Source organism: Giraffa tippelskirchi, chromosome 2 (assembly GCF_054371585.1).
Source record: "Giraffa tippelskirchi isolate mGirTip1 chromosome 2, T2T-mGirTip1v1.2.pri, whole genome shotgun sequence".
NCBI classification, from domain to species: Eukaryota; Metazoa; Chordata; class Mammalia; order Artiodactyla; family Giraffidae; genus Giraffa; species Giraffa tippelskirchi.
This window is the reverse complement of record NC_137276.1, coordinates 151,239,376-151,253,417: the sequence shown is the minus strand read 5'-3', so window position 1 is coordinate 151,253,417 and position 14,042 is coordinate 151,239,376. Positions and strand designations below refer to the sequence as shown.

The window sequence follows — 14,042 nt, the reverse complement described above, 5'->3', positions numbered from 1 at the left end:
TCAGAAGAAAGTTATGAATCCTCCAGCCCTTGCCCCCAAAGATTGTCTTTAAAGACACTCCCCTGAAAACCATCAGGGAGTTTGGATCTTTTGAGCATGAAGCACCCACATTCTTTGCTCGAACCTGCAATAAGGGCTGTACTTTCCTTCACCACAACTGGTTTCAGTAAACTAGCTTTGCTGTGGGTGGGTGAGCAGACCCAAGTTTGGTTTGGCAGCAATGAGACAATTTACTTTCTGAGTTGTAAAATTTTGTTACATCGACCCCTATTCTCTTTGTTATGACAGATTTATAACTTTCTCTCACTGATGTTTTGGTGAGGACTTGAATTGGAAAGGAGATAAATGTATGTGATCAATCTGTTTAATTAGAAATCAGCCTTTACTTTGAGTGATTCAGTTTGTCTTTAACCATGTTTTTTCAGGGCAACAAATAGTAGAATTAAAAAATTCTCCCCCACCTCCCTAAAATTTTTTTTCCATGATCTTTTTAATTTTAAAAAGGAAGTTTAGTTCTTTTAAAGTTTTGATTGGTATATTTATACATTGTATTCGATTGAATCCTTTTTATTACTGCCATTTTTATAGCACATTTTAAAATCTTCACTTAATTCCATGTAGATGTTACTGAACACAAGTTCGTGTGCCCGACACACAGGGAGGCCAAATGAACCAAAACATTCAAGTTTGGAGCAGAGAAAGGTCTATTGCAGGGGCAAACAAGAACAGGTGGCTTGTGCTCAAAACCCCCAAACTCCAGGAAGTTTTTATAGGCAAAATGTGGGATGAGGGCTTCAGGGTGTGTGGCTTTCTTCTGACTTGGTGGTGAAATAACAGGGCAGTGTTTCAGGAATCTTGTGCTCAGCCTGAAGTTACCATCCTTCACCTGAGCAGGAGCTTTAGTTCCTACAGAAGAACTAAAATATATTGCTATGTATATTCCTTGAGGAATATTAAAAAGTATATTAAAAGGCAAAGACATCACTTTGCTGATAAAGGTCTGTATAGTCAAAGCTAAGGTTTTTCCGGTAGTCAGGTATGGATGTGACAGTTGGATCATAAAAAAGGCTGAGTGCCAAAGAATTGATGCTTTTGAACTGTGCTGGAGAAGACTCTTGAGCACCCCTTGGACAGCAAGGAGATCAAAACAGTCAATCCTAAAGGAAATTAGTCCTGATTGTTCATCGGCAGGACTGATGCTGAAGCTGAAACTCCAATACTTTGGCCAACTAATGCAAAGAGCCAACTCATTGGAAAAGACCCTGATGCTGGGAAAGAGTGAAGGCAGGAGGAGAAGGGGATAACAGAGGATGGGATGGCATCACCAACTCAGTGGACATGACTTTGAGCAAACTCAAGGAAATAGTGAAGGATGGGGAAGCCTGGCAAGCTGTAGTCCATGGGGTCTCAAAGAGTTGGACTGAGCGATTGAACAACAACATATTCCATGGGGAAGAACCAGGACCCTGGACTGTGGCTCTGCCTTTGTTTCTCGACTATTCCTCCCTTGTTTATGCATTCCCTCCCTTCTCTGATTAGTAACTATTTGAATCTGCCCTTAGGAACTCATGGAAGGTCAAGGAGGCTGAATGCAGCCTGTTTCCTACAGACAAGAAATGGAGGACACAGAAAGGATTTATACCCAGGAGAAATCCACAGGCTCTTTGCTCCATTTAATAGATGACTATCAAATGTTTTAAATACAGTTCTTTAGTTTTAGTCTTCTAAATACTTTTATTCCATAACCTTGAATTAATTATCTTTAAGCCATCCCTGGAGGGTCTGTCAATATTTTCCAGCTGGCTAAATTCATTTTATCCTTCCTAACAAAAACAATAATAATATCCATCTGGAAGTTTATTGTTTTAAAAGTATCTTCATGCATACCATATCATTTTCTTCTCCCATCACTGTAAGGAAGGCAGTGAGGACATTTTCCAAATCAACAGCAGGGGAATAACCAGAGGTTGAGAAGGGTGACTCACCTAAGTCCACATAGCTAGTGGAGTCAAAGCCAGGCCCAAGTTACCCAGCTGTCTAAGGTGCTCTTTCCACTTATAAACCTGCTGACATTTGTTTCTCATGGTAATAAAGTAATCTCTCACACATTATTCCCTACTGTACCACCCCACAAGTCAAACCCTTGAAACCTCAAGTTCAATTTACTGAGTCTGATTCTTCTGCCTGTCTTCCCCCCAACCCTACCCCATTGGAAAACACTGACCTTCTATTGTGCTTTTCCCTTTGTCTTACCTTCCTGAGTGTATCTCCGTGTTACTTACTGTTCAAATTTCTCAGACTGATTTTCAAAGCCTTCCAAAATCTAATAGCTACCAGTTATCTGGTGTTTTCTGTATGTCAAGTGCCATATTAAAAGCTTCACACATACTAACTCATTTAATTTACTTACCTTTCAGTGAGATAAGCACTACTATTCTCACTTTAGAAAGGGGGATAGTGAAGCAACATAAAGATGAAGCAGTTTCCCTGGTAGCTCAGTGGTAAACAATCTGCCTGCCAATGCCAGAGACATGGGTTTGATCCCTGGGTGGGGAAGATCCCCTGGAGGAGGGCATGGCAACCCACTCCAGTATTCTTGCCTGGGAAATCCCATGGACAGAGGAGCCTGGTGGGCTATAGTCCACAGGGTCACAAAAATCTCAGACACAACTGAGTGACTGCTGCTGCTGCTACTGCTGCTAAGTCGCTTCAGTCATGTCTGACTCTGTGCGACCCCATAGACGGCAGCTCACCAGGCTCCGCCGTCCCTAGGATTCTCCAGGCAAGAATACTGGAGTGAGTTGCCATTTCCTTCTCCAGTGCATGAAAGGGAAAAGTGAAAGTGAAGTCGCTCAGTCGTGTCCGACTCTTAGCGACCCCATGGACTATAGCCTACCAGGCTCCTCCGTCCATGGGATTTTCCAGGCAAGAGTACTGGAGTGGGGTGCCATTGCCTTCTCCGACTTAGCGACTAAACAACAACAATTTGCAAAGCTAGCCACACACCTAATGAGTGCCAGAGCTCAGGGTTTGAAGCCAGGTAGTGGACCTCTGGAGCTTTGCAGATCCCATAGTCTCACTTCCAGCTGTTAAAATGCGTCATACAAGAACCCCATCTCCACTCCAGCCTGAAATCTGACTGGAAATTGCAAAAAGCAGCTAGTTCACTTTTCATTTTCCCATTGGATATCTTAGATATCCAATAACTCTTGTGGTAACAAAGACTAATCTAGGATTCTCCACTTTTTGCTCACCATCTGACTTCCTAAAGAAGTGCTCAGGGTCACTTGACCTGTGGTCAAATTGTTGCAGAAGTTGAGAAACTGAGGAAACTACTCTTTCCTTCTCGTCTATTTTGCCCTCTTGTTATCCATAGCGTTAGGCATGTTGTGTTTCTTGGAGCACACGCCTAGTGAGTCCCAAAATCACAGGTTTTTATTTCCTTAGCATGAGCTTTACTGGTCAATTTCGTGTGTGCGCATGCGTGCACGCACACTCAGTTGTGTCAGACTCTTTGCAACCCTATGGACTGTAGCCTGCTTTGGACTATGTCCATGGGATTTTCTAGGCAGGAATACTGGAGTGGGTTGCCATTTCCTCCTCCAGGGGATTTTCCCAACCCAGGGATTGAACTCACATTATCTGTGTCTCCTGCATTGCTGGCGGATTCTTTACTGCTTGAGTCACGGGGGAACTGCCTCTCTATACTAGTGGATTTCTTAAATTAATTTGAAGTAAATACATCAAAGGGCTTCATGGTGGATCAGATAGTAAAGAATCTGCCTGCAATGCAGGAGACCTGGGTTCAATCCCTGGGTTGGGAAGGTCCCCTGGAGAGGGCATGGGAACCTACTCCAGTATCCTTGCCTGGAGAATCCCCATGGACAGAGAAGCCTGGCAGGTTACAGTCCATGGGGTGGCAGAGTCAGACACGACTGAGTGACTAACCACAAACACGTCAAAATGTTGACAGTTAAATATTTTTTCTTTTTAAAAATTAAACACAATTTAATTGCAGTAAAAAGCATATAACATAATATTTACCATCTTAACCATTTTTAAGTGTACATTTCAGTACTGCTAAGCATATTCACATTTTTGTGCAACAGATCAATAGATCAAACATTTCTAAAATAGTAAAGTTCTAAGTGGATACTATTATTTTTGTTAGGGAAGAATAAAATATCTCAAATATTGTGAAAATATTGGTACGTGACAGAAATAGGGAATTTGGGAGGCTGAAATTTGTGGGAGGCGTTAATACTTATTTCTGGGTTGTGGTATTATGCATGATCATTTTCTTCTGAGTATCTTAAATTTGATGATTTTCCTACATTGTGCATGTGTTACTTTTTGTTGTTGCTGTTACTTTTTTTCATGAATGAAATAAAGGGAAAACAGCATAGCTTCCTGGCAGATGTCAAGCATGTATGCCCCAGTTTCATATCGGTACATTGGAAGGTTACTTTTAGGCATACTTTTGTAGGGGAACTTTCCTGGTCTTATCCGAGATGAAACAATTTCGGAAGTTTGGGCATAGAAGGGTGAAGGAAGCTGCTGACAGCTGGAGCTCCCTAGGATGCCCAAATTAACTTGGAAGTTCTTGCTGTATTCTTAAACTTTCTGATTAGACGGGAACATTTTGTCCAGGGCATAAAACCACAGATTAAAACATCATTTGGCGCCACCTAGTGTTAAAGTGAACAAATTGCACCTATTTAGATTAGTTTCTCTGGAACGTCTCAGTAGTTAGACTTTCCATGAACTGGAGAGATAAGAAATTTATTTTTGCAACTATACACTTTTTTCAAATTTACTCTTATGTGACATGATACTTGAATTTTTGATACTAGGATCCATGATTCAATTAAGCATTTTTTTGACAAATATTTGTGTGGAATTTATATACATTTCTATCAGGTTCTCCTGTTTGTATCACAGAGATGTCCTAAGACTCTCTTGGGATGATGTACCTGAGAACACTCTGTATATGATATGATTGCCAGGGGAGGACAGAGCTAGGAGGTCATGGATAAATCGAAGGAGAGAAGTGCTTTATAATTATGGCAAGATCAGTCATTAACAATGACAGTCAATACTTTCATGGTGCTTGTGGTGCCAGGTCATGATCTAAACACTTTTTATGTATTAACTCAATCTTCCCATTCACTTTTCCCTTTCATGCACTGGAGAAGGAAATGGCAACCCACTCCAGTATTCTTGCCTAGAGAATCCCAGGGACGGGGGAGCCTGGTGGGCTGCCGTCTATGGGGTCGCACAGAGTCGGACACGACTGAAGTGACTTAGCAGCAGCAGCAATCTTCCCAACAACCCTATGAAGTAGGTCCAATGACTATCTCCATTTTAAAGGCCAAGAAATGGGGGCACACAGAAATTTAGTAACTTACTCAAGGTCACACAACTAAGTAAGTAGCCAAGCCAATATTTGACCTTTGAAGTCATGCATTTGGCTACGGAATCCATAGTCATTAGGCAACATTGCCTTAAGCATTAACATGCTACCAGTTATAGCTCCCACTATAGAGCAACTACTGAAGCTGAGCAGGACCATGTGGGGCTCCTGGGCACAGAAGCCTTTTTGTCCCCCAGTTCTTGTTTGTAGAGAACAGACTCCAGCCTCCAAGACCTTCCTTGAGTCCCAAAGGGCATATTCAAATAGTTGCTAATCAGGGAAAGGGAGATGCAGAGACAAGGGTGCCTGTGTGCGTGCTCAGTCACTTCAGTTGCCTTAGACTCTTGCAACCCCATGGACTGTAGCCTGCCAGGCTCCTCTGTCCATGGGGATTCTCCAGGCTGGAATACTGGAGTGGGTTGCTGTGCCCTCCTCTAGGGGATCTTTCCGACCCAGGGACTGAACTGTTTCCTGCATTGGCAGGCGGGTTCTTTACCACTGAGCGACTTCACTTTCACTTTTCACTTTCATGCATTGGAGAAGAAACTGGCAACCCACTCCAGTATTCTTGCCTGGAGAATCCCAGGGATAGGGGAGCCTGGTGGACTGCCGTCTATGGGATTGCACAGAGTCGGACATGACTGAAGTGACTTAGCAGCAGCAGCAGCAGCAGCAGTGCCACCTGGGAAGCCCAGAGACAAAGGAGGAACAGTCAAGAAACAATAGCGCAGCTTTGGGGCCGAGTCCTGGTTCCACCTCAAGGGATACACAGAAAGATATCTTTGAGCTCTTTACAGAACTGAACTCCTCCCACACACACACACACACACACCCCACTTGCCCCCCACCAAATGGAAGAAGTTAGCATTCTTAATTCCAGAGATTACAGTTTGATAACCTCAAGAAGTTCATCAAGAGACCACCTGGTGGTCCAGTGGTTAAGATTATGCCTTCCAAAGCAGGGGACATGGGCTCGATCCCTGGTTGGAGAACAAAGATCCTACATGCTGCGGGGCAACTAAGCCTGCATGCCTCAACAGAAGATCCTGCGTGGCATAGCTAAGATCTGACACAGCCAAAACAAACAAACAAAAAAAGAGACCATATGAGGCCAGATTAAAGGAACCAGAGAAGCTCATTAGGAGACCACCTGAGACCAGAATAAAGGAGCACAGATCCTGTGCACGTTCTAATTCCTATCAGCAACCCCACTGTTGCTATAAAACTCTTCAGCAGACCCCCCTGGGTAGGGGCACACAGTTTTGAGGGCATGAGCCTGCAGTATCCCCCTTTGCCTGGCAAAGCAATAAAACTCTCTTTGAGATTTGATTCTGCACCAGTGCACATAAGCTGAGCTTTCGGCATCACTACTGAGTAGACTCATCGGCTTGAGCTCATTTCATCCTCACACTGACCCCAAGAGACAGGTACTAATCTCATTTTAGAGATTCGGAACCTAGGTTTAGGGTAGATAAGTAACTTGTCCTAAGTCATATAGCTGTTATGGAGCTGAATCAAGATCTACCTGACTTCAGAGCCCAGTTAGTAACCACACAATCATATGTCCTTAGAGTGTTATCCACAGGATGGCCCATCTCTCCCCTCTACTATCACTATGCTGTGTACAACTAAGAGAAAAAAGAACAAACATAAAAGCAAACTGAGAGAAATATGACTAAACTAGAAAAAAAACAAAAAAAACAACACCTAGAGTGCAAGGGGCTCTCCTGTGAGTAAAAGATTTGGGTTTTAGTGAACAATTTTATTAAATCTTATTTGCATTCTTTGGATAATTATTATTTTTTTTGCTTACTACTTTTCTTAACTGTATTCTGGGTAGCTGAAATAGCTAGGTAGCTTGATTCTGAAGAGATGAAATGTTACCATACATGGAAATAAAATGACTGTTTTGACTTTGTGGCCCACATTGAGATATGTCATATTTAACATATGTTCACACAATTTAGGAATGAGAAATCATTTTTCTTTACTCTTTTTTTTTTTTTTTACCATGAGCACTTGCCTTCTTACTTATGCTGCATCACTTTACTCCTACTTCATTTTTCAAGAGTGCTCAGCAAACTGCTTTAGGAAGCTTTGCACCAGTCTACAAGCGTGCTGTTTCACAGCAGTAAGATTGAGCAGGTGTCCAACTACTACTCAGGGGTTACCGATTTTGTGCAATCTGTAACTGTTTTTATCCTTGTTTATCCTTATGCCATGATCTCTTTCAATTCTGAGAGCATCTCAGGTGACAGCAGTGACCTCAACTGAAGTAGTGGGTGGCAGAGGAAGCCAAAATCCCTCTGGGGATGAAGGAAGGAGAAATCAGGACTGGTGATCCAGGTTGAAAACAGGACCAATCAGGGGAGTGGCTGGTTCCTAGAACAGCCTGGCCTCAGGTCTCTGCTGTAGGTGTGGCCATATCAAATAAGGAGCAGCCAGCTTGGGAGGTCAGACCCAAGAGAGCATGGCTGAGTCCTACATACCAAGGGTCAATAGTTTCCCAGTCTGGAATGTGAATGGAGCTATTCATTGTTTTTCATCATTTCTAATAAAATACCTCAAATTTCTCTGCAGTCCCCTCTCTGGTCACACTATTTAGGATCTTTATTTGTCTGTTCTACAACTATAGTTAACTTAGGATGGAAAGGAATTTACTGGAATGTGTTAAATTAGAATCAGAGAAAAGGTCTACAGTCTATTTTCTATAAGGCTGCCAGAGCAATTTAATACAAATACAAGTCATTCAAGTCTCTCTTGCATACCAAGAGTTTTTCATTACACGCTAGAATAAAACTCTACCAGGCCCTACACTATCTGGTCCTGGCTCTGTTACCTCATCTCTGCTTCCCCACCTACCCCCATCAGTTCCAGGTAGTCCACCCTCCCTACTCTCCCCTGCCTCAGGACCTTTGAATTTGTTTCACCTGCTGAAGAAACCCTCTACCAGAGTTTTATACAGTTCACTTCTTTATTCAGATATGTTCACTTGTTTACCACCTCTTTTCCCCAACTTGAATGTCAGCTCTATGATGGCAGGGCTTTATTGCTATATTTTCTGAGCTTAGAACAAGGGCAGGCACATAGCAGGCTCCAATAAGTACTGACTAAATGAGAAACCAGGTTATAAGCAGTTTCAGGGACCTCACTGACAGAAATTGAGGGGTAATCTCTAAAGAACTGGAATGAAAAAGCTGAATGGAATATACTAAAAGTTTTCTGAAAAACCACTTAAAAGTTATGGTGACTAATTCTGATTTGTGTGTATATGGTGGGGGGTGGGCAGGAAGCAGGGGTAGTTCCCACACCAACAAGCAATTCTTCACTAGTGGGTGTCCTACAATTCAACTTAATTCTGACACTATCTACCTGGAGATAGTGAAACCAAGAGGGACCCTGTGGGTCTCCTGGTCATGGAAGCCTTTCTATGTCCCCTGTTTCTTGTTTGTAGAGAAGAGGCTTCAGCCTCTATGACCTTCCCTGAGTTTCAAAGGGCAGATTTAAACAGGGATGGGAGGGGATGCAGAAGTAAGGAAGAAGTCAAGAAACTATAGTGCAGCCTTGGGTCAGGATCTGGGTTCCGCCTCAAGGGATACACATAATAATATCTTTGAGCTCTTCTGCAGGACTAAAGTGAAGTCGCTCAGTCGTGTCTGACTCTGCGAAAAGGCCCCAACAAATGAAAGATGTTAACTACCTGATGGAGCATTTTTTTTTCCCAGAGGGAAAGTCATAGTTTGATAACCTCGAGAACCAGAGAAGCTCATCAGGAGACCACCTGAGGTCAGCTTAAAGGAATGCAAGCCTTATATACTCAATATGCACTCAATATGCCAGCAAATTTGGAAAACTCAACGGTGGCCACAGGACTAGAAAAGGTCAGTTTTCATTCCAATCCCAAAGAAAGGCAATGCCAAAGAATGCTCAAACTACCACATAATTGCACTCACCTCACACACTAGTAAAGTAATGCTCAAAATTCTCCAGGCCAGGCTTCAGCAATACGTGAACCGTGAACTTCCAGATGTTCAAGCTGGTTTTAGAAAAGGCAGAGGAACCAGAGGTCAAATTGCCACCCTCCTCTGGATCGTCAAAAAAGCAACAGAGTTCCAGAAAAATGTCTATTTCTGCTTTATTGACTATGCCAAAGCCTTTGACTGTGTGGATCACGATAAACTGTAGAAAATTCTGAAAGAGATGGGTATATCAGACCACGTGACCTGCCTCTTGAGAAATCTGTATACAGGTCAAGAAGCAACAGTTAGAACTGGACATGGAATGACAGACTGGTTCCAAATTGGGAAAGGAGTATGTCAAGGCTACATATTGTCACCCTGCTTATTTAACTTATATGCAGAGTACATCATGAGAAATGCTGGGCTGGAGGAAGCACAAGCTGGAATCAATATTGCTGGGAGAAATATATGCAGATGACACCACCCTTATGGCAGAAAGTGAAGAAGAACTAAAGAGCCTCTTGATGAAAGCGAAAGAGGAGAGTGAAAAAGTTGGCTTAAAGCTCAACATTCAGAAAACTAAGATCATGGCATCTGGTCCCATCACTTCACGGCAAATAGATGGGGAAACAGTGGAAACAGTCACAGACTTTATCTTTTTGGGCTCCAAAATCACTGCAGATGGTGACTGCGGCCATGAAATTAAAAGATGCTTGCTCCTTGGAGGAAAAGTTATGACCAACCTAGACAGCATATTAAAAAGCAGAGACACTGGATGAAACTGGAGCCCATTATACAGAGTGAAGTAAGCCAGAAAGAAAAACACCAATACAGTATACTAATGCATATATATGGAATTTGGAAGATGGTAACGATAACCCTATATGCGAGACAGAATAAGAGACACACATGCATAGAACAGTCTTATCGACTCTGAGGGAGAAGGTGAGGGTGGGACGTTCTGGGAGAATAGCATTGAAACATGTATATTATCATATGTGAAACAGAACACCATTCCAGGTTCGATGCATGAGACAAATGTTCAGGGCTGGGGCAATGGGATGACCCAGAGGGATGGGATGGGGAGGAAGGTGGGAGGGGGGTCCAGGAAGAGGAACACATGTAAACCCATGGCTGATTCATGTCAATGTATGGCAAAAACTACTACAATATTGTAAAGTAATTAGCCTCCAACTAAAATAAATAAATTTATTTAAAAATAAAAAAAAATTAAAAAAAATAAAAAGCAGAGACATTACTTTGCCAACAAAGGTCCGTCTAGTCAAGGCTATGTTTTTTCTGGTAGTCATGTATGGATCTGAGAGTTGGACTATAGAGAAAGCTGGGCAGCGAAGAATTGATGCTTTTGAACTGTGGTGTTGGAGAAGACTCTTGAGAGTCCCTTGGACTGCAAGGCAAGGAGATACAACCAGTACATCCTGAAGGAAATCAGTCCTGAATATTCATTGGAAGGACTGATGCTGAAGCTGAAACTCCAATACTTTGGCCACCTGATGTGAAGAACTGCCTCATTTGAAAAGACCTTGATGCTGGGAAAGATTGAAGGCGGGAAGAAAAGGGGACGACAGAGGATGAGATGGTTGGATGGCATCGCCGGTGATAAGGACATGAGTTTGAATAAACTCCGGGAGTTGGTGATGGACTCGGAGGCCTGGCATGCTGCAGTCCACGGGGTCACAAAGAGTCGAACATGACTGAGTGACTGAACTGAACTGAACTGATCCTTACTAGCAACCTCACTCTTGAACCATTGCTATAAATCTCCTCAACAAATCCTCCCAGGTAGGGACAAACAGTTTTGAGGGCATGAGCCTTCTCTGTTCCCCTTTGCCTGGAAAAGCAATAAAGCTATTCTTTTCTATTTAACTCAAAACTCAGTCTCTGAGATTCAATTTGGTACTGGTGCACAGAGGCTGAGCTTTCAGCATCACTGGTTTATTGTGCTGCTGCTGCTGCTGCTAAGTCGCTTCAGTCGTGTCTGACTCTGTGTGACCCCAAAGACGGCAGCCCACCAGGCTCCCCCGTCCCCGGGATTCTCCAGGCAAGAACACTGGAGTGGGTTGCCATTGCCTTCTCCAATGCATGAAAGTGAAAAGTGAAAGTGAAGTCGCTTGGTCATGTCTTAGCGACCCCATGGACTGCAGCCTACCAGGCTCCTCTGTCCATGGGATTTTCCAGGCAAGAGTACTGGAGTGGGTTGCCATTAAGGATATAATTCAGGAAGAGCCAGATGGAAGAGATGCTTAGGGAAAGGTATGGCGAAGTGTACAGAGCTTCTAGGTCCTCTCTGAAGCCACTTGTTCACCAACCCAGATGCTCTCTAAACAATGTCTTTTGGGGGTTTTTGTGGAGGCTTCATTACATATGGAGGATTGATTAAATCATTGGTCACTGGCAATTGATTCAACCTCCAACCCTCTCTTGGGAGGTCAGGGGTGAGATTAAAAGTTTCATCCCCTTAATCATTTGGTTGGTTCCTCTGGCAATCAGCCTCCATCCTTAGGTGCTTTCCAAAAGTCACCTCATCAACCTAGAAGAAAACAGCTTTGTTGCTCTCATCACTTACAAAATTCCAAAAGTTTTAGGAGCTCTGTGCCAGAAATGGGGATGAGGACCAAATTATATTATATTATAAATGTATATTTTTATACTATAGTATATTACAAATTATATTAGTTATATATATTATAAATATATTTTATATTTTTATAAATTATTATATTATATATAATATAATATTATAATTATATTATAAATCACAATATCATAGCATCAAAGAACAAACAACATAATCAACTGTTACTGGACTGAGATCTGGCAGAGGATGGGAGCTCAAAATGTGAATGCACTGCTACTGAACTGAACTTGGGTTGGGTCGCTCATTAGCAGCAAAGCCAATCTAATGACACTGGTCTGTAGTGAAGGAAAGTACAGTGAAAGAAAGTACAGTGTTTATTGCTGGGTGCCAAGCAAGGGAAAGGAAGACAAGACTCAGATTCCTTCCAACTTGGTCTTTGAATTAGAACATTTTTTAAAAGGAGAAGAACAAAAAGGCTGGAATTAATCATAGTCTTGTGCCATTTATGTGCCATTTCTTAATTGTAATTTAGGGGGTCAGGATGTCTCTAATTTATGATTCTCTGGCCTAGTGGTCCATAGCTCAGGGGTCTGTTAGCCTATCTTGCCCTGGGGAAACAACCTGAGTTTGTACGTTGGTGATAATAAATACAACAGCAACTGTAGTCATCTAACTCTAGTGGATTAGTGTTCAGTTAGCACAGGATTGAGGTCATGGAGGACGAGAAAGGGAATAAAGTTTTGGATAGAGATATTAATCATAAATTTGGGAAGGGAACTAGGTTTTAGTTGGACTTGGTTTCAATATTACTTGATGACTTTTGCTGCTGACTCAGTGGAGGCAGCCATGAGGCTGAGCTAAGATCTCTCTGAGCTAGGAGTTGTCAGAATTAGAATTCAGGGCATGCAAAGGGTGTTGTGACCTTATTACTGTAGCCCTCAAGGTTCCTCTGTCCATTGGATTCTCCAGGCAAGAATACTGGAGTGGGTTGCCATGCCCTCCTCCAGGGGATTGTCCCGATCCAGGGATCAAACCCAAGTGTCTTACATCTCCTGCATTGGCAGGCAGGTTCTTTACCAATAGTGCCACCTGGTAAGCCCCCTGATAAATAACACTCTACCTCTACTCCCTGGACTGGGAATATAGCAATAAAAATTAACTGGAAGTAAATCAGATCTTGTATGGTCTATACCCTTCCAGTCATATGGAAAAACCCTCAAAATCCCAAATAAAGTGATCCTGATTACTACTGTGTCCATGTGTCTGAAGGGATGACCCAGAGGGATGGGATGGGGAGGGAGGTGGGAGGGGGGTTCAGGATGGGGAACACATGTAAACCAATGGCTGATTCATGTCAATGTATGGCAAAAACCACTACAATATTGTAAAGTAATTAGCCCCCAACTAAAATAAATAAATTTATTTAAAAATAAATAAATAAATAAATAAAATAAAATAAACACAGCTGAAAAAAAAATAACACTGAGGAGAGTAAAATCCTACAGCTGGCTTAAAATTATTTCTACACATATTTTTATAAGTATAATCCATTTTGTAATTTCTAGGGTAATTACTAAAAACAAAACAAAACTAAAAAGAGTGTATATCTTTCCAACTGATAGGTAAGTGGCATGTGCAAAAAAAAAAAAAAATCACTACCCTAGAAGGCAGGAGATAGGAGAGAAAAAGGAAAGAGTTTGTAGACAAATAGAAAGCACATAGTAAGATGGTAAATATATTCCCCAAAACAACATTATTATGTTAACTATAAATGGGCTAAATGCTCCAGTTAGAAAGCTGTATATATATGTTTAACTGGAGTTATATATCTATATATAGATATATATCTCATTGCACCTGGCAGCTTGAGGGATTTTAGTTCCATGACTAGGAATTTAACCTGGAGCTCTCAGCAGTGAAAGCACAGAGTCTTAAACACCAGTGAATTCCATATATATATATTTAATGTATTTTTAAGCAATATACCTAAATGAGGAAGATGATAAGGATACAGAAAGATGGAGAATAAAATATTAACTTCCTGCCAAAGTTATTTTAAAATTGGAGCAGT

At 42.0% G+C, this 14,042-nt stretch overlaps 1 protein-coding gene across 1 annotated transcript in view; it reads right to left on the bottom strand.

Annotated features, from left to right (window-relative positions):
- The window catches only part of LOC145539602 (uncharacterized), a 94,618-nt gene that overhangs the window by 45,434 nt on the left and 35,142 nt on the right, over positions 1 to 14,042 (bottom strand). The gene's annotated exons all lie outside the window — the stretch shown is intronic.